The sequence below is a fragment of the Saccopteryx leptura genome, chromosome 6, assembly GCF_036850995.1.
Source record: "Saccopteryx leptura isolate mSacLep1 chromosome 6, mSacLep1_pri_phased_curated, whole genome shotgun sequence".
Taxonomy (NCBI): domain Eukaryota; kingdom Metazoa; phylum Chordata; class Mammalia; order Chiroptera; family Emballonuridae; genus Saccopteryx; species Saccopteryx leptura.
In genome coordinates, this window is record NC_089508.1 from 38,731,626 (window position 1) to 38,752,305 (window position 20,680).

The 20,680-nt window shown below is 46.0% G+C and overlaps 1 protein-coding gene across 1 annotated transcript in view; it reads right to left on the minus strand.

Annotated features, from left to right (window-relative positions):
- SYT16 (synaptotagmin 16) overlaps positions 1-17,987 on the minus strand; it is a 230,225-nt gene extending 212,238 nt beyond the window's left edge. Inside the window, exon 1 of the mRNA XM_066343078.1 lies at positions 17,907-17,987. The gene's annotated coding sequence lies outside the window, so the exon portion shown is untranslated. The remainder of the gene's footprint in view (positions 1-17,906) is intronic.
- Positions 17,988-20,680: the final 2,693 nt, after the last annotated feature.

Consider the following 20,680-nt stretch of genomic DNA (forward strand, 5'->3'; position numbering starts at 1 on the left):
TGTCTGTATTGAGACCAGGTCTTTCTCCTGAACTCCAAACTCAGACATCTAACTGCCTAGTAAATATCTTTACCAGAATGTTTAATAGACATCTCAGACATGATGTTTCCAAAACTAGCCTCCCGATCTTCCTACCAATCCTCAACTGCCCCAAACTCCTTCCATTGTCTTATCTCTAAATTGATGGCAATTCCTTCTTTGCAGTTGCTCAGGCCAAGATCCTTAGAATGATCTGTGGTATCTCTCTTTGTCTTATACCCCATGTTGGGCAAATCAGTGTTACAAAAGTGAAACAAATGAGGTAGTTTTGCTGGCTTGTATTTTGCCTAATTGGTGCATTGACGCGGAACAGTGCCCAGCGTGTCTAGCCTATGGAAGGCTGTGGTGCTTGCCCTAACAGCGGCAGATTTTAAATTGCCAACTACCTGCCGCCTTGGGGAGGGGCGAGTGTTTGCTCTTATTTGCCTGAGAAGGGGTATTTCCACCTGGCCTCTTTTGCTGGTGGGGCCTGTGAGTTGGGGGAGTCTGAAGAGGGAGTTGGGGGTTGGGAGCCCTAAGAGAGAGGGAAGCAGTTTTCCCTGCCTATTTGCATGTCTGCCTTTATGAGACTTTAATGAACAGAATGGCCCACCGTTTTCAGTCTCCACAGTTCTGTTACAGCCGTGATGGCGAACCGTTTTATAAAAACCACCCACTTTTGCAGTGCTGGTCAACCTGGTCCCTCCCGCCCACTAGTGGGCGGTAGTGAAGCAACCAAATGGCGCTACGATTGGCCCACCATGAAGGCTGGAATGCCCACTAGTGGGCGGGAGGGATCAGGCTGACCAGCACTGCAAAAGGGGGCGGTTTTTATAAAAAGGTTCGCCATCAGGCTTTACAGTCTGCCCAAATCCAATGCAAATCTGCATGGCCATGTCGGCAGCCAGTGGCCCTACACCCATATTCAGTCTATCAGTGAATCCTGTCAGTTCAATCCTCAACATAGTATATATGTCATATTGGAAATGTGTTTGTGTGTGTGTGTGTGTGTGTGTGTGTGTGTATCTAAAATCTGACTAGGCCCTGGCTGGTTGGCTCAGCGGTAGAGCGTCGGCCTAGCGTGCGGAGGACCCGGGTTCGATTCCCGGCCAGGGCACACAGGAGAAGCGCCCATTTGCTTCTCCACCCCTCCGCCGCGCTTTCCTCTCTGTCTCTCTCTTCCCCTCCCGCAGCCAAGGCTCCATTGGAGCAAAGATGGCCCGGGCGCTGGGGATGGCTCTGTGGCCTCTGCCTCAGGCGCTACAGTGGCTCTGGTCGCAATATGGCGACGCCCAGGATGGGCAGAGCATCGCCCCCTGGTGGGCAGAGCGTCGCCCCTGGTGGGCGTGCCGGGTGGATCCCGGTCGGGCGCATGCGGGAGTCTGTCTGACTGTCTCTCCCTGTTTCTAGCTTAAGAAAAATGGAAAAAAAAAATAAATAAAAAAAATAAATAAAATCTGACTAGATTTCCACTGCTCCCCCATGAATCAAGTTACCACCATCTGGGACCCACCTTCTACCAAACTGGTGTCACTTCTTATCCACCCTTAGTCAGTTCTCAAACAATAGCCAAATAGTCAATAGCCAAAGCAACAGTGTTAAAATGTATGTTAGATCACACAATTTTTGTTATCAAAATCCTGCATAGCTTCAATTCTCACTTGAAGAAAGATCCAGTCTTCGTTCACCCTAGCTCTCAGGGCAACACTCCAGGGTCCTCCATTGCCTAACCTCACCTCCTTCTGCTCTCCCCTCTCCCTCCTTGCTCCAGGGACACTGGCCTCCCTGCCATTCTTCAATCCCACCAGGCCCATTCCTGGCTCTACCTTTCCATATGCCTCTGAGGATGCCATATAACATGTGAGTGGGCAGATATAAAATTCATATGCTCATTTGATATGTCAGTTGTGAAAGTCTTGTTTTCCAACTGTGTTCGTTTTAGAATTAACCCACTCAGGTTTATTGCAAAAGGACCAGATCCTCTCTCATGAAATCTTTTGCATTCTGCTCCAAAAACACTAAGAAGTAGACAATCCTTGCCTGGATATCGTAACTAATAAATAAATAACATAATTACTACTCTACTCATATGGCAGATGTATAGCCAGTAGTCGCCCCCATTGTGGCTATTCACATGCAGGTTCACATTAGATTTGGGAAGACTGTAAAGAAACAGTGGAGCCAAAAAATGGTGGGCCATTCCTTTATTCTAGCCTTGCACCGGCCAGCGAGTAAGAACACACACAGAGGGAAAACACTGCCCTTTCACTCAGAGCTCACAAAGCTGACATATCTGGTTTTTCCTAGAATCAAAGGCCCCCACCAGTCTCAGTCACCTCTGGTTCCTCATCTGCACACCTTCTCCCTTCTCCTCTCTGCGCAAACTGGCTTCTCCTTCAGCACCTGCCATTGTGGCTTCCTTCTTCCTTCTCCTTCTTCTCCTCTTTTTCTTTTTAAAACATTTTGGCGTGAAACCCCTCCACCAGCAAACATTAGCATAACAATGGCCCTTCCCAAGCAGGAAGGTAATCTGCAATTTGCAGTCAACTGCCCTGCTCTGAGGGCAAGCACACACGTGGCTGCCCAGAGCTATTTTTAACAATAAAAGTGAGCAAACAAAAAACACAAATTTTACAAACTCATGTGCCCAACAGCAGACTCTTTGCCTCATAGTTTTTAATCACTTAATAATCCTACTGTATACACATATACATCTATAGTTCCCTGCAAAATTATCATTTATTAAGTCACCAGTAGGCATAAGATAAGCATGTTCCTTTAACTCTCCTTAGGAAATTAACTCGAATTCAGATAGCACCGAATTGAATCTGGCAGTGTAAACATACCGGTGTCTGCCTCTTGACTTGAAGGACTTTGTTTCTGTTTTGAAAGAGAACACCAAGCTAACGATCAATAAACTTATCTGGGTCCTTTCAGAAGGAGAATATTTGTTCATAGAACCTTGCCTGCTCAGTTTCCTGTAAAAGCAAGTGTGAAGAGAGGGCTACAATTATCACTACTATGAGACAAACAAAAGCAAGATCCTGACTCCCTTCTATACAAGTGGGATGGGGTTGGGGTGGCTTTGCTGCATATGCCAGGGCTAGGCAAGTGGAAAGAAAAAGAAAGAATAAGCAACAGTGTTTATAAAATGTAGGTAAACTCCTAAAGAACTCAATGTTCTCTGTGCTTAAGTTTCTCCATTTGCAAAATGTAGGCTTCCCGTTGTGCACAGTGACCTGACCCTGAACACAGCTGCAGAGACAAGATACCCCACCTATGAAGGGCCCAGTATCTCATGCCTCCAAAATGGTTTCAGTTCTTCTGCCTAGACAGCTGTTTTTGGTTGGGACAAATAAGGAATTAAAAAAAAAAAAATCAAACTCCACACTTTAAATCATCAGTAATTCAATAGGCAACAAAACTCTGTGTTTGTAGTATCAACTTGACTCAAAAAAAAAAAAAAAAAAAAAAAAAGATCCTTATTAACTTTCTTTCAAATCAAAAAGATGTCTTGCATTTTTAAATAACCTTTCAGAGCAACTGTCATTTTCATAACAGACAGTTCAGCCCTTTCACCCTGTCACCGAGTCAAAAAGAAGACATAATGTTGGCCTGAAGAGAAATCAGAAGAACGTTCAGACTCACTAATTATCACCAACACATACGAGGGCAAACGGAAGGGCAGGAGGCATTTCTCATTCAAACCCAAGCAAAAGATTTTTGCCAAATGCATCTGGTGTAGAGAACACCGAAGGGATAAACATGAGAGAATTTCTTTCTTCAAATGTTTACAATTTAGTTACTGGGTAGGCATAATAAAATTAGGAAAAAAAAATTTTTTTTAAGATAACCAGCTAAAATTAAAGAATTTCCAATTAAGCAGACTCAGACATTCCAAAAGGCTTTTAAATAAAAATTGCTAATCGTGAAATTCCCATGGCTTCTAATTCCATGCTATGGGATACAAAAGCAATGACACGGGACACACACATGGCTTTTTTCCCGTAATCAAACTGGGCTAGCTGGGCAGCATTCCCTAGCATTCCCTGTAACAGGATACAAAAGCCCGGAACATGGATGCATGCATGTCCCAACACAATGATTGCTAAGAGCGGACACTCTGTGATTTTTTTTTTAACTTAAATTACACACAATCCCCTGCAAAGGATTTCAGATAGTTCTGGGAAGCCAAATTGCTCTCTCCAGATAAGCCTAGGAAACCTTTGGTTATATCCTACAGTGACTATTATTCAGCCCACAAGGATGACAGGGGATGGCTACCCTGCTTCTGTAGGTTCTGAAGCCAGTTCGGTCCCTACTCCCCAACACGGGTTCCTAATGACAGAGAACCAACCACAGAACCAACCTAATCCCACTTCCTCCCCCTTGGGTGACTGTTCCATTACCATAGTTCCCCATGTATAAGACGCACATTTTTCCAAAAAATTTGGGGACTAAACACTGGATGCGCCTTCTACAGTGGTTACAGATTTTTTTTTAACTTGCATTTCTCACTTTTTCACGCTTGTTTTTGCACTCATTGTTGAAGACAGTGATTCGTCATCAGACACAGATGAGGACAAGCTAATGGATACGAGTTTTGACAGTGATGAGGAGTTGTATGAATTTTATGATGAATAAAACTTGAGTTCAACAACTTGATCTAATACATTTTTTTTTAAATTTCGGATCCCAAAATTAAGATGCATCTTATACATAGGAGCATCTTATACATGGGGAAATACAGTAATTCTCTCTAATTCTCCACATCTTCAATCTTTCCTCTTCCACTGGCTTTTCCTCCGAGCCTATAAATATAGCCAAATCTTCCCTTCCTAAATCTTCTGTTGGAAGGTGCCCTCACCTCCTTACCTTCTACAGACCTCGTGACAGAACAGCCTGTGTTCCCTAGCTCTACGCCTGCATCTCCCTCTATACCAGACCTCCTCTGGTCCGGCTGCTTCAGCCCCCTTCACATCACTCCGCTAACACCAGCTCGAAAGTCACCAGCCACGCTGTCATGGCCATTCTGAAGACATTTGCTCACTCCTCACCTTGTTTGATCTCTCAGCTGTAAGATATTAAAATTGCTGCCTTTGCCTTCTCTGCCCAAACTCTCCCAGGCCTTCCCTCCTAACTCTGGCCACTCTTTCCTGGTCTCAATTGTGATGCTCTAATCATCCACCTACTCATAAACACTTGTACCCCAAAGCTTTATTTAGCCTTAACTCTTTCTCTCCCTCTATCCACTCTCACCAAGAGATCTTATACAATTGTGTGGCTTTCCTAAAGCCTATTCACTGTTGTCTCCCAAATCACCCACTCTCTCCCAAACTCTAGGCTCCTTTCCAACAGCGGACCTTGCTTATCTATCCAGAATTCCCACGTGATAATTGTGCCCTAAACCAACTCTTATCTTGACCTCTAAATGTGCTTCGTCTTACCTTCTCTGTGTGTGTGGGGGTGTGTGTGTGTGTCAAAGACAGAGAGAGGGACAGATAGGGACAGACAGACAGGAAGAGAGAGAGATGAAAAGCATCTATTCTTTATTGCGGTACCTTAGTTGTTCATTGATTGGTTTCTCATATGTGCCTAAACCGAGGGTCTACAGCAAACCAAGTGACCCCTTGCTCAAGCCAGAGACCTTAGGCTCAAGCTGGTGAGCTTTGCTCAAACCAGACGAGCCTGCGCTCAAGCTGGCGACCTCGGGGTCTTGAACCTGGGTCCTCCACCTCCCAGTCTGACACCCTATCCACTGCGCCACCGCCTGGTCAGGCTTACCTTCTGTTTCAAACAATAAGACAAGATGGCGCTGTAGGAGGCGGACGTACCAACATCCACCTCCCAGAACCAAAGTGGATTACAGAATAATTTTAAGAACTATCATCTGGAAAAACCAACTTTGGACTAAACTAAGAGGACTCTTCAACCAAGGAACACTGAAGAAGGCACACTGAGACTGGTAGGAAAAGTGGAAACGCGGAGAGGGCTGCCCAGCTCCCCGGAGCAAACGGCAGCGGGGAGAGACTCGCATGGTGGGAAGTGAGTTTAGCAGAGAGGGGAGGGTCCTGAGCCCCAGGAACAAAGCCCCAGCCTGCAGCCCCAGAGCCTAGAAGAGGCATATGGACAGTATTTAGCTGGAAACAAGTCAAGATACTGTTTGTGAGAAAGAGACTGATTTTTCTCAAACAATAAGATTTTCATCCAACCAGTCGTCTATGAAAACCATATAATTTTTTTTCTCCTTCACCCACATATCTAATCTAAAATCTATAAAGTTCTGGATTCAATCTCCAAAATGTCTCTTACATTTGTATGGCCCTGGCTGGTTGGCTCAGTGGTAGAGCATCGGCCTGGTGTGCGGGGGACCCGGGTTCGATTCCCAGCCAGGGCACATAGGAGAAGCGCCCATTTGCTTCTCCACCCCCCCTTCCTCTCTGTCTCTCTCTTCCCCTCCCGCAGCCGGGGCTCCACTGGAGCAGGGATGGCCCGGGTGCTGGGGATGGCTCCTTGGCCTCTGCCCCAGGTGCTAGAGTGGCTCTGGTCGCGGCGGAGCGACACCCCGAGGGGCAGGGCATCGCCCCCTGGTGGGCAGAGCGTCGCCCCTGGTGGGCGTGCCGGGTGGATCCCGGTCACGTGCATGCGGGAGTCTGTCTGACTGTCTCTCCCCGTTTCCAGCTTCAGAAAGAAAAAAAAAAAAAAAATTTGTATGTTCCTCACACGTTGCCTGAGTTCAGCCCCTGAACATCTCTTGCTTGAGCTGGTGCACCAACTGCTAACTCACCTCTCCTCCACCTTCTCCCGTCGCCCCCTTCTCCCATGGATGTCCCACAACACCCCCTCCCTCCTTGATTACAGTCTTGAGCAGGAGAGAAACAGGTACAGGTATTATTAGCCCTAAGGCACTGGTACATTTCCCTAAGAAAGCCCCTGGGAATCTAATGCAACAGCAAATGGACTGTGACTTGCTGGCCTAAAAGTTTAAAATTTTCTTAGCATAGTAAATGAGGTCCTCTGGGTTAGGCTCCAGCCTTGCTCACCTGCACTCACTCACTCCCCCAAATAATTCCTACTACACAGGTATCACACTGAGCCGCAAAGCACCTCCCCACACATCAATTCCGCAGGGCGGGGACCCCAGACCCCAGCTCATGCCGCTCCCACTGGAACGCACCACGCCCACTTCCCCCCCCCCCGCACCACGCAGATGCTCGCACAGGTCCAGGTACAGCTCACACGCCATCCCCGGTGCGCGACTCCTCCTGCCCGCATCAGGTAGGGTTGTTATCACTTCCTTAGCGCTCCCCTCCAACTCTTGCTGTACCCCTCTCCTAGCACGTAGTACCCCATTCACATGATGTGATTGTGACTCTGAAGTCATGTTCATATCTCAAGAAGCCAGCATAGTACTTAGCCTCTGGTACAAACTCAGTGAACATGGCTTCATGGCTGGGGCTGACCCACGTGAAGAGATGATTCGCCCTGCAGGGCCTTAGGTCAGTCGCCAACACCTCACATAACAGAGCGGGGTGATTTGTTGAGATGTAACATTGTCCTTTCTTCCTGCAGCTGTTGCTGTTGATCAGCATTTGTCTTTCTCTCTCCCAAGAAGGTAGACAAGGGTATGCTTGGAATCCTGGACTCCCTGGGCAGAGTCACATGAGATCTGTAACGGTTTTTGTGTATTGCAGGGTCATAAATGGAAGTTGCAAGGTAACCACGGATGCTTTCCTGCAGCCAGAAGGCCTTTGTCACACGAGCAAACACAGACATTCCTTAGACCAGGAGAGGAAAGTGGTTGAGGGACTGCACTGTGTCGGAAACCCAGGCCCCTTCCCACTGTGCCTGGGTTGGGGGTGGGAGGGCTGATAGTTCCAGGAGTCCTGTAATGGACGGACACTAAGTACTGTGTCCCAGAGTGATCAGTGGTGTGAGCAGCTGGGGCCAGGGTGGGAGGGGCTGTCCAATTCGGCATAGACGCTGCTGGCCTTCAGCTGCAGCGTATCAGACTGTGCAGCTGCCAGATGGTGCAGGCTGGGCCACACCCCAAGTCTGTGGCACTGCCATAGCCTGGGATTCTTATATGATCCTGTGGAGTGGGTGAAGGTACCTCTGTAATGACTGAGGTTGAATTTTCCCTCCGGCTGGGCAACTAATTCATTGCAATTTGGAGAAATAAAGGAATGTGACCTAAAATAATATTGTGATATAAAATTAATACCAACTACACAGTGCTCTCAAATCCCCAGGAAAATTACAAAATCCCTCACAGCACTTTGGAAACAGCTTTGGGACATATTGGTCCATTCTTACTTTGAAAACATCTAATGTGCCAAGATACGATTACATGGGCAATAAAATTTCTGGCACAAACACATCTGTTTAAACCTTTTAGAAATTCGGCCCTGGCCGGTTGGCTCAGTGATAAGAGCGTCGGCCTGGCGTGCAGATGTCCCAGGTTCGATTCCCGGCCAGGGCACACAGGAGAAGCGCCCATCTGCTTCTCCACCCCTCCCCCTCTCCTTTCTCTCTGTCTCTCTCTTCCCCTCCCGCAGCCCAGGCTCCATTGGAGCAAAGATAGCCGGGGCGCTGGGGATGGCTCCTTGGCCTCTGCCCCATGCGCTAGAGTTGCTCTGGTTGCAACAGAGCGACGCCCCGGAGGGGCAGAGCATCGCCCCCTGGTGGGCAGAGCGTCGCCCCCTGGTGGGCGTGCCGGGTGGATCCCAGTCGGGCCCATGCGGGAGTCTGTCTGACTGTCTCTCCCTGTTTCCAGCTTCAGAAAAATACAAAAAAAAAAAAAAAAAAAAAAACTTTTAGAAATTCTTCTTGTATGTGCTGTGACATATCTCTTCAAATCATATTGGTTTATAAAACCAAAGGAAGCCCAAACAGTCCAGGGTGACCAGTTCCAGCTTGGCGGGATACTGGCTTCTATAAGAAAGAGGCGGACATTTGGGGAAGTACAGTTCTCAAGCATGGCCACCAGGTGGCAGAGTGACTCTGTACAGCAGAAGCATATACTCAACATTTATCAGTTCTGGACCTAGAGTTTTTTACAGAACCCAGGAGACAGTTAACACACGTTAGTTAGAAGGCTTGGTTCTAGAAGACTTTCCTGCTGAGGAATTTCTTCTTGTATTCCCGTTTTATAGACACAGGCCCCCCAAGAACCTTACTGAGGTCTGAGTAGCTTTCACATATTAAGCTCACTGCTTAAGGATCAGCCTCCCATGCTCAGTGGAGGGTCAATACCTGTAAGGAGGCCTGGCCCTGCTCATTAGCACAAAGTTACCACTGGCCAGAGGTCTAACGTGAAACCCCTTCTCTCTCACGGGCTTCCAGAGAGGAAGAAAAGAAAGGCCAGCTCCATGTCAAACATTTCATCAAAGGCAGACTCAACTGTCTCAGCAATGGGAGCGAAGCCTTGACCCCACTGTCTTCAAACCCTGGCTCCCGTCAGTATGCGCTAGCACACCTGCCACAGGGCAGACCGGAAAATCCAGACAGCAACCAGAAAATTGCCACGAATTTGCATGAGAAAATAAACACCTAATTCAATATCAGTTTGAGGCTGCAAGAAAATGTAGTCAAAGAATTGTAGAAAATCCTAATGAAAGAAATAAAGGCAGACAGAAATAAGTAAAGCTCTAGGTTACCTACGACCGAGTGGCTAGCCCTGCCACCCTCACATAACGCAGTAAAGCTGCGGCAGGCTCTGCAGTCAAATCCCTTTTTGCTTCCCGCCAACAGAATATGGCAAAGGCGATGAGATGTCACGTCCATGATTCTATCACATAAGATTTTAATACCTGTTTTGCTAGGAGTGGTCTGTCCCTTACTAACTTTGATGAAGTACACGGCCATATTGGGGTGGTTCATCCCTGAAGGACCTGAGGGTGACCTCCAGGCGACAGTCAGCAAAAATTGGAGTTCTCAGCCCCTCAGACTGCAAGGCTGTGAATTCTGCCAACACCATGCGAGTTTGGAAGTAGATTCTTCCCCAGTCAAGCCTCAGACCTCCCGATGAGAACCCAGCCCTGGCTGGTACCTTAAAGCCTCGCAGACTCCAGCCTGCTAGAATCCCTGTCCAGACTCCTGGTCCGGAGCTGTGAGTGACCAAGATGTGTCGTTAAAAGCCTCTAGGCATAAAAGAATCACCCAATGAGTGCATAAATAAGGGGACAACAAAAAGATGTTTTTCTTCCTTCCTCTCTCTCTAAAATCAATCAATAAAAAAAAGTTTCAACCTCTGTGTTTGCAGTAATTTGTCATGTAGCAATAGATAACAAGGACAAGGAGAATACTAAGAAAAATAACACATTATAACTATAATTATGATTGTAATTATCACCACTAAATCTAACAATTGATTTTATGCTAATGGACCACTTAGGACAGACATTATAATGCGCTTCTAAAAGCCTGAGGTTGGTATGGGCTGAGCGGTTGTCTGCTGCCTCCTCCCTGTGGAGAGGCAGGGGAGGGCTGGTTAAAGGCAGCTGAGCTGCTGGGGACTCGGCAAACCTCAGATTGACAGAGCCAGTGTGTATCAGCCAAAACCAGATCGGCAGATAGGAGAGTTCGAGCATGAGCCAGGAAGCAAGAGAAGCAGTGATATCCAGATGAGCAGTGGGAGGGCTGCCCGGGGAGGACTGTGAGACTCGCAGAGGCTACTGTCAGAACCCGGGTGGCCAAGGTCAGGACCATCAGACACCAGGCAGAGGAAGTCATTATGTATGGACATGGTAGAAGATGAAGCCTTTTTAAAGCTCAATCAATAATGAGACAGCCAGCAATTTTGTTAGGTTTATCAATACCATGAGACAGGCTTGAGAAGACTTCAGAGCCAGGGAGGTATCAAACTCTGGGAGGCACCTGAAGCAACACCTACTCGGAGCTGTAGCCACATCAGTCCTGCCCGAGAGAGGAGCAGGCTGCAAAGCCCAGACATCAAGGACAGCAAATCAGCAGCGAGAATCCCAGAATCCCCCTGATCTTCCCAGAAAGACGTGGCTGTGGTCGCCCTTCTGAGAAACTCATCACTGAAATCCCCCTAGGTCATCACAGTTGTATGTGGGCACACACCCCACAGGCTCACACACTCACCTGTGTGAAAAAACAAGCACTGGGAAAGAGCACCTCATGATTAATGCTTCTATTTAAAACCTGCGCTCGGCACCTTTGGGTGCTGCCACCAAGATTCTCCTCCCTAGAGTCTGACATTGCCAAACAGGTCATTTGGTCCTAATTTTATTATTATTTTTTTCACAGAGAAGAAGGGAATCAGTGAAGGGGGACCCCAATTTCTGAAAGTCAGATTGCTCTTGTAACATGAGCCACATACTATGGGAAGGATCTTATAGGGGTGGGGAGACCTACAGTGATTTAATGTCTACCATGTATACCACCGCACACTGGAACTCAGACTGGAATAAGCCGAAGCCTCTAGCACATTGGTTTACCCAGGGTTATCCAGCCAGTGGGTGGCAGGGCCAGAGTTCAGACTCAGGCGCTGCTGAAACCCAGACTGTGCTTTCTTCCACCATCCCCACTCTTTTGAAATTTCTGTTAAGTCGATTGAAAACGGAACTGTGGTTGGTAATAGATCATGTTTCAAGGGGTACGTACATATACTACTATATAAGTCAGGGGGATTTTTACGTAGGGTGGGGAAAAAATATTTTTATGTCTCTTAACCTTTGCTCCATCATAAATCAAACTATAAAATGTGATTTATTGCTTTCCTAAAATTAGAACTCTCAAGAATATTGTACGCCAGCAATAAGAAAATCTATTGTAAAGGGATGCTATCTACACATAAATTTAAACTGCCTACATCTGATGTGCGTCATCCCTTAATGGAAGAATGAGGCTGCACGTAAGAATTTTATTTGCAATATGTGTCTCAGATACTTCCTTAATTGATTAGAAAGAACTGTCAATAAGTTTTACCATCATTTTTACATACAGATAATCATCGTTAAATGGCACAATGGGCATCTTCTTATCAACCCATAATGCTAATAATAATAGTTAATTATTACATGATAGTTAGTGGCCTAAGAGAACAAATGTCATCCAAATGTACCATACCCAGGAGGAGATATATTCTTCCCAGGAGATCTGGCCCAGTTCTATCAGAAAACAGTCTGCTGACTCAAAAAAAAAAAAAAAAAAAAAAATCATAGGGCTCAGCCAATCACAGACCCCAGCCGCCCTGAAATGCAAACATATGGAGTTCTACTCCGATAGGATGAAATTAGTCATTCTGACTGACTACTGTCTCCATACTCACATTTAGGTTTTCTTCAAGAACTTAATCCTTGGTTTAAAACAGGAGGGGGAGTTTGAAAAACAAAACAAGAACAAACTTCTCAAATCCTTTAATCACCCAGGCTTAGTCAGCTTTGCAAACTAAAAACCCAAGTATGTCAAATCAATGCATTTATCGGACCTCTGGTTGCTATTCTACAACACTAACGACAAAAAAAGGAAAAGAGAAAACAAACAATAAAGAAAAAGAGACGGCTACAATAACACGATGTCTTGCATTTGCTTTCAGAATACTTCCTCCCCCCAAAATGGGAGAAAGATGCTATAAGATTGGCAAAATTCTGTCAAACCAGGGTTACCTGAATACATGAGGGTTTGTTACATTACTCTCTCTTCTCTTGTATGTATATGAAATTTTCTGCAATAAACAGCTTTGTTAATGTTATTAATCAGAGTTATCAAACCAGAATTAGGAGTCTTCCAACATTATTTCTTTCAAAGAGTAAACTCAATAGTATGAGACCACAATGCCTAGAATTACAGCTTAGCGTCCAAGTGCTGTCATTTTTTTTTAATTTACAAGAGTTGCAAGAATAATACCAAGAACTCCTAGATTCACCAAATGTTAAAGTGTGTCACATTTTCTTTCCCTCTTTCTTCTATAACACACATACGTATATAAAAGCATACATATGTACATACATTTTTCCCCTAAACCATTTGAGATTTAGTTACAGACATCGTGTCTTCTTTCCCCTAAATTCTTCAGTTTCCCCTGAGAAGATATTCCCCTCCCAACTACAATAAAAATATCACATTTAGGGAATTTGACATTGATACAGGGAAATTACCCAACAGCTAATCCATATTCAAATTTCATCCATTATCATAATATTGTTATTTGCAGCATTTACCCCTGGTTTAGGCTGTGATTCAAAATCATGCTTTGCATTTAGTTGTCTCTTTAGTCTCCTGGAACACTCCCTTGCCGTCTTTCATGACACTGACTTTCGTGCAGTGTCTCTCAGTTTGGGTTTGTCTGGTATTTCCTCCTAATTAGAACCAGGTTATACATTTTGGGCACAAGCGGCACTGTGTCCTTCTCAGTGTTTCATAGCAGGAAGCACCGGATGTCAGCTAGTCCCATTGCTAGTGATGCTAACTTTGCCTGGTTGAGGTAGTGTACCCCAGGATTCTCCACTGTAAAATTGTCATTTCCCTCTTTGCAATTAATAAATAATCTGTGGGGAACTTCTCCGAGCATGTAAATAAATATTCTGATCTTTAAGTTTTCACACAATAGGTTAGCACCCATGGGTGGTTCTTACTTGAATCAATTATCACTACCCTCGTTGCAAAGTAGTCATTTTCTAACTTAGCCTGTCTATATTTTTTAGGTGGCATTATTTGTATGCTTTTTAATGATTATAATTGGAAATCATTTTGTTGAAGTCTTTGAGTGCACTTTCAATCAAAGTCAAGCAATTTTCTTTTAAACCCTAAACATCCTAAGTCTTGAACATCTCAACTAATTGGCACAGGTTCACAACCTTGACTGCTTAGGGCTTAAATTTGATTTTCCTATGTCCTGCTCTCCCTTCCTTCTATCCTTCAGCGATAAGCACAGAGTGGATATCCCTGATGGGGTAGGTGGGACGGGGAGAAAGGAAACTGAAGGTCGCCAGCCAGTAAATAGAAGGGAGGGAAAGGCCACCGGTGGAGGTTTCCTGTGGACTGGCAACAATCAGCTGTGGAGGGACCAGGTGAAATGACATCAGATCAACCAGTAACCCAGCAGCATCCAGATGGGGACCAGACATTTCCCTTATGACATCATTTCTTCATCAACAACCCCCAAAACCCACACACCCAAAAATGGCATGCAATTTTCCAGGCAGAATACACAGTTACCTGCTTCCAAACTTGCCTGTTCCTGACAAACTGCTCTTCCCAACAGACTACAGTGAGTTCAACTAGAAAGACTTATAAGGAGAAGTATCAATAATGCAACAAATGGCATAAATGGAAAAAAAAGACAGAAAAAATACTTCATTGTGATCTAGAAATATAGAATGATCTGGAATATCTGTCACTAAGAAAGACAAGAAGCATAGTTCAAGTACCACCACCTTATATACTAAACTGGCTATTCATGCAAACAAGGTTGTTTTCCATTCGTCTCTTATCTTTTTGCTCTTATAATCCCTCCCAGTTTTTTCAACTTTAAAGCTTAAAGATCTTATAAGCCTGAGTTATCTAAATAAAAATATGAATAACTCAAGGGGAATTTAGTTTGAGGATTTCAAAGTTCCATTTCACGATAACTCACAGAAAACCAAGTTGAAGCACTCAGATTCCCCTTCCTCCCTGGAACCTGCCCTAGACAGCATGCTCTTCAGACATAAGGACATCTTCTTTTCTTCATTCAATTCCTTTTTGTGAATATGATAAGTGCCCGGGCAAATATTTTTAAATATCTTTGTATTTTATATACATTTACATACCACATTTATAAAGAACATCCCTTTGGATTCCTTCCAGAGATGACTGGAATAGAGAATTCAGATTTTGCCTGGCTTTAGAACCAATTTTTCTCTCAGGGGAAATTTCTTAGGGAGAAAACTGGAGAAAGCCATCAGCTACAGTCCAAGGCAATACTGTGCCCAGGTTTGATAGAGCTTAACGAGGACATGTACTCGCTGCATGGTGACAGGATAGGACTGCCAAAAAAGTGATCGTCACTGTGATCCTGCCTGCCTCTCCCCTGTCATTCCCTCACCTACAGAGGGAAGACGGACAGGGAGCGCAGTAGCTTCATGGGCACCTGGAACTTTGTTAGAAGTGAAAATTCTCAGACTATAGCCCAGACTTACTGAATCAGACACTCCAAGGATGGGGGGTGGGAGGGGCTGGCTAATCAATTTTTTTAAAACCCTCCGAGAGATTATGATACACATTGAATTCTGAGACTTACTAGATTTAAGAAAACGAAAACAAAAAACTAAATCTGGCATATTTTTTAAGCTCTTGGAGTAGTTCTAATATGCAGCCAGGCTGAGAACCAGAGCTAACCCAAGAGCTCTCTGTGGGGGAGGAGCCCTGGGCTCTACAGTTTCAGGGTCACCTCTCTGCTGAGGACTGTGGGACTCTAAAATGCAGGCATCGTCAAGATTTGGGGAGGAGTTTTCAAGCCCCTGGCTGAGATTATGCCATTTCTCTTCATTTCCATAGGAGGGACACATAGTAAGCCTCTCACAGTATTTCTGAATAAGAGCAAAAATGAACTAATTATCCCATACACTCTGGAAACCCTTCAGAGTTCCAGCCCCATTCCAGCTGAGAAGGAGCATAATCAAGATTGAGCCTAAAAATCAACTCAAGAGCTAAACTGGTTGAATATCATCATAATTCTTTTCCATGAACAACACCAATGGGATAAAGTTTGATTCTTCAGTGGAGTTGAATATACCATGTAAGGAAGTGGGAGAAACAATTACTCAAATAAATTTGTACAGAGCATGGACAATTCTTTCCTAGGAAAGTAAATGTATCATCTTTACCCAAAATATAAGAAAATGAATAATAGGATACTGTCCCACTGCAACAGGCCTATAGCTTTGACTTTGTTTTTCTTAAGAAATACAGGAATCGGCCAAATCTAATTATCTTCCTATTTGTTGAGTCTTACTTTGCTAATAAAAGCTTAAATCCATTATTTCTTTTCCTAGACAAAAAAAAAAAAAAAAAAGTTAAACCAGTCTACACTTTTATTTTTCTGACAGAGACAGAGAGAGAGACAGAGAAAGGGACATATAACGACAGACAGGAAGAGAGAGAGATGAGAAGCACCAATTCTTTGTTGCGACAACTTAGTTGTTCATTGATTGCTTTCTCATATGTGCCTAGACTGGGGGGGCTACAGCAGAGTGAGTGACCCCTTGTTCAAGCCAGCAACCTTGGGGTCATGTCCATGATCCCATGCTCAAGGCTGAGACCCAGCACTCAAGCTGGTGAGCCCATGCTCAAGCTGGAGACCTCAAAGTTTCTAACCTGAGTCCTCCGGATCCCAATCCGACATTCTATCCACTGCACTACTGCCTGGTCAGGCCAGACTGCACTTTTTATAAATGAGCAGAGGAGAAAAGAATCTTAATCCAGATTAACTGATTTTATTATAAACATTTTATCTACACTTACTTAATTTAAAAAGGGGAAGTGGTGATGGAGGGAGACTTGACTTGAAGTGTAGAACACACAATACCATATACAGATGATGTGTTGTAGAATTGTAAACCTGAAACCTATATAATTTTATAAACCAATGTCACCCCAATAAATTCAATAAAAAAAATTTTTAAAGGGGGAGAACATGTCAGTATCTCTACACATATCAAATGGTGGCAAAGAGGGAGGGTGAGGGGAACCACCTTACTGAGGGCCAACTATGTGCCCATCACTGTGCAAGGGATATGACAGCTTTGTCCTGACTTCAGAGACAAAGAGCCCTAGAATACCTTCCAAGGTCCCACTACTAGTGAATTTCAGAGGTTTAAAGTACAGGTCTGTTTGGCTACAAAAAACCCTGCTCTCTGCACCATACCAAAGCTGTGTTGTTGGCTGGGATAATAGATCGTTTGAAAGAAAAACAATAAATTATCGCAGAAATGTTTACCTCCATCTTTGTCCCTTCTCATTTCTCAAAAATGCCCTCCAAAGGGTATCGCTAGCCAGTACACCATTCATTCATTCAATGAGTCTCTAATATACGCCGGCTGTGCACTACGGGCTTTGAACACAGCGCCTTCTGTTAGGTGTGCAGCAGGTGTGACTGCTGGTTGTACTCTGATCTCCCTGCGAGGCTCCACTAACACATTTAATACATGTACAATATAATAATATCTAGCTTCTCATACGTCTCACTTAACCAGTTTTCATAGACGTGATTCCATTTCCAAAAGCACTGAGCCAATAAAGCACTGGTGCCAAGATGCCCAAAGCAGGCCAACCCAGTGCCTTCCAACACTTCCATTCAGTAGTTTTACCAGGACATGTCCGCGTGCTAATCACATTCACTGTCCTCAGTGACCAGATGCGGTCTCTGGCCAGCCCTCCACTGCCCTCTAGGAACGTGGCCCGAGTGGGGCCACAAGGCAGCTCAGCAGTTCATGTCCCCTTATCCCCAGAAGGCAAGTCCACAAATCCAACCCAGAACTCCAGGCGAACCTTGAACTCCCAGCGCAAAGGGCTAGCGGTGCCTTGGTGGCGGGCTCCCCAAAAGCTGGCTCTGGTCCTGGGGGCACTGCCCCCGAAGGGCTGCAATGGCAGGCCCCTGGACCCCACCGCATCGCAGCGTCCCCTCTACCTCCGCGCGGCGCACGCCCTTCTACCACATCCCTCCCGAGCCGGCTGCCAGAGCCACCTGCGCCTCTGAAGTCCTGCCTGGCAGGGAAGGATGACCGGCAGAGGAGCAAGGGCCCGTCCGGGCGCGAGGGAGACCCCGGCCGCGGGTCCCGCGAGCCCGGCATAAAGACAGGCGTCGCAAAGAGGAGAACTTCGCCGCCCTGGGCCCCGCGGCCTCCCACCCGGGGCCTCCACGGCCCGAGCGCACTTACTGTCAGTCGCCATGGTCCAGCTAGGTGCTGCGGGCGGCCGCCGGCGGCTGGGGGACCCTGCGCGGAGCCCAGACAGGCGCGCGCTGCTCGCCAGGCCCCACGCTCGGGGGCCGCGCCGCGCACAGCCCCTCCCGCCGCGCGCCCCCGCCGCGCCGCCCGCAGCCCGCGCTGCCTCCCATTGCGCCCCGCCGGTCCGGAGAGCCCAGCCCCCCGGTCAGAGCCGGCTGAACTCCTGGCGCCCGGCCGCTGACCTACCCTAACCCGGCTCTCCGCCCCTGCCCCCCTTCCCTAAGGACAATAAATGCAGCAACTTGGAAACACGCTCTTAGCCACGCCAGGGCCACTTCTCCAAGCTACCTTTCCCATTATATTCATTCCCCGCTACATTCTAGTTTTCCTGTCACCTCCACTCTCCCTGCCTCGAGCTTCCTACCTGTGGTTTGGGACGCCACAGTCAGTGCTCAATCCCAGCTGTCAGGAACAAAACGTGGAAACGAGTTGAGTCCAAGGCAACCTGAGCCAGGTGCCGCATATTAATCCTCCAGCGCAGGAACTCCGAGGAAACCCGCCCAACACACCATGCCGGCAGGTTCCAGTCATGCTACCATCTGTTTTTGTCTCCAGTGGGAAAATAGCGTCTGGCACACAGTAGGCTATCAGTAAGTATCTGCTGGGTGGCTATGTGACTGGAGGCCTGCATGAGCACATGAATGACCCGCCAGCTAATTGATTGGATGCCAACCGGATGAGCAGCTAATTGGCATATGACCAGCAGCCAAACCACAGCCCTGCCAGCTGACTAGGCTTGTGCGCTGGAGTCAGTAGATCACCCTGAATGAATGAGCCAACCCTTTTTGGGCCTCACAGACCATTTGTGTTTCAGGGGTGCTCTGAGCTGAAATTGTTTATGCAAGTTGAATACAGCACATCTTCCTGAAGTCCAGAAACCTATTTCTGATGGATTCCTGGTATGTCAGGGGCAGTGATAGATGAGATCCCCAGATCCCTTATGTAAAGAATCAATGGCTAACACCTGTGCCCTGAATCAAATGCAGGGTATTTACTTCTTACAGATACAATGGTACACTCGGGATGTACATTCAACCCAGTCAATGGGGGTCAGCACTGTCCAAGCAGCTCCCATTTGGCTGGGCAGACACAGGAAACAACCAGAGCACAACACGGGCATCCTTTCTGATGAGGTCACAGAGCACAGGTAAGGGAGCCGTGGGTACTCTGTGTGGACTGCACATCCAGAGCTAGCACATCTGGGACCACCAGGCATTGGGTTGTTATTGTGTTATTATTGTTCGTTTTTCATCTTGGTGTGTTCAGCACAGGTGATTCTGAAGCACCCCCCCCCCCTTTTTTTTACAGAGACAGAGAGATAGATAGGGACAGACAGACAGGAACAGAGAGAGATGAGAAGCATCAATCATCAGTTTTTCGTTGTGGCACTTTAGTTGTTCATTGATTGCTTTCTCATATGTGCCTTGACCGGGGGCTACAGCAGACCGAATGACCCCTTGCTTGAGCCAGCAACCTTGGGCTCAAGCTGGTGAGCTTTTTACTCAAACCAGATGAGCCCGCACTCAAGCTGGCAACCTCGGGGTCTCGAGCCTGGGTCCTCCGCACCCCAATCCGTCGCTCTATCCACTGCGCGCCACCGCCTGGTCAGTCTGAAGCACCCTCTTCTTAATAATCACAGAGATCTGACCCATTTGTCTTTCAAAACAGCCCTCTGTGGGAAGCCCCAAAGCCAAAAGATTTGAAATGGGTTAGACAGGAAATAAAAAAAAAAAAAAAAAAAAGAATTAAAAATGAGCCTAGAGCTTTGAACCTATTCAAAGCTCAGAAGTCAAAAGGTTAAGCTGATTGGAGGAGAAAGATGGTGAGTTGTGACTAGACTCACTGGAAGAGTCAGCAGAACATTTTTTAGGCTCTTTATTATTAACCGAAGCTGCTTTTCTAAGTCAGAAAGAGGAAAAATGATAAATCAAAGTAAAAGTTTAATAAATGTATTCTAAATCAGTGGTCCCCAACCTTTTTTGGGCCACGGACTGGTTTAATGTCAGAAAATATTTTCATGGACCGGCCTTTAGGGTGGGATAGATAAATGTATCACGTGACCGAGACAAGCGGCTAGAGTGAGTCTTAGCCGGATGTAATAGAGGGAATCTGGTCATTTTTTAAAAATAAAACATCATTCAGACTTAAATATAAATAAAACGGAAATAATGTAAGTTATTTATTCTTTCTCTGTGGACCAGTACCAAATGGCCCATGGACCGGTACCAGTCCGCGAGCTGGGGGTTAGGGACCACTGTTCTAAATGACTGACCCGTTAGATAGCAGGTTGATTAGCCTGGAGCCAGAGGTCAGATGAGAAGGGATTAAGGAGTAAGTAGCTTTTAAAGAGGTGAAGGCCCCAAGGCCTTCTCAAAAAGTTTGGCAGGGAAGGGAATGAAAGGGAACAGAGAGCTTCAAGGGAGAACAAGCTTGAGGTAAGACTAGGATTTTTGTCTGTTTTTTGTTTGTTTTTAAGATAGAGCATTATTCAGCAGGAAAGATGTATTTGTGTCCACATATTTAAGTACATAAAAGGAAGAAAATTTCCCTTTTCTATAACTAAATTAACTGTAAGACTCAAGCCTCCTTCCTACCTGATATTATTAGGAAGCCTGATTTTAGTCAGTTCAGGGTAACTTCCATCCATTCAGGTTTTCCTCAGGTAATTCAGTTTTTCTTCCCCACTTTCCTTGGGGTTGCATTTA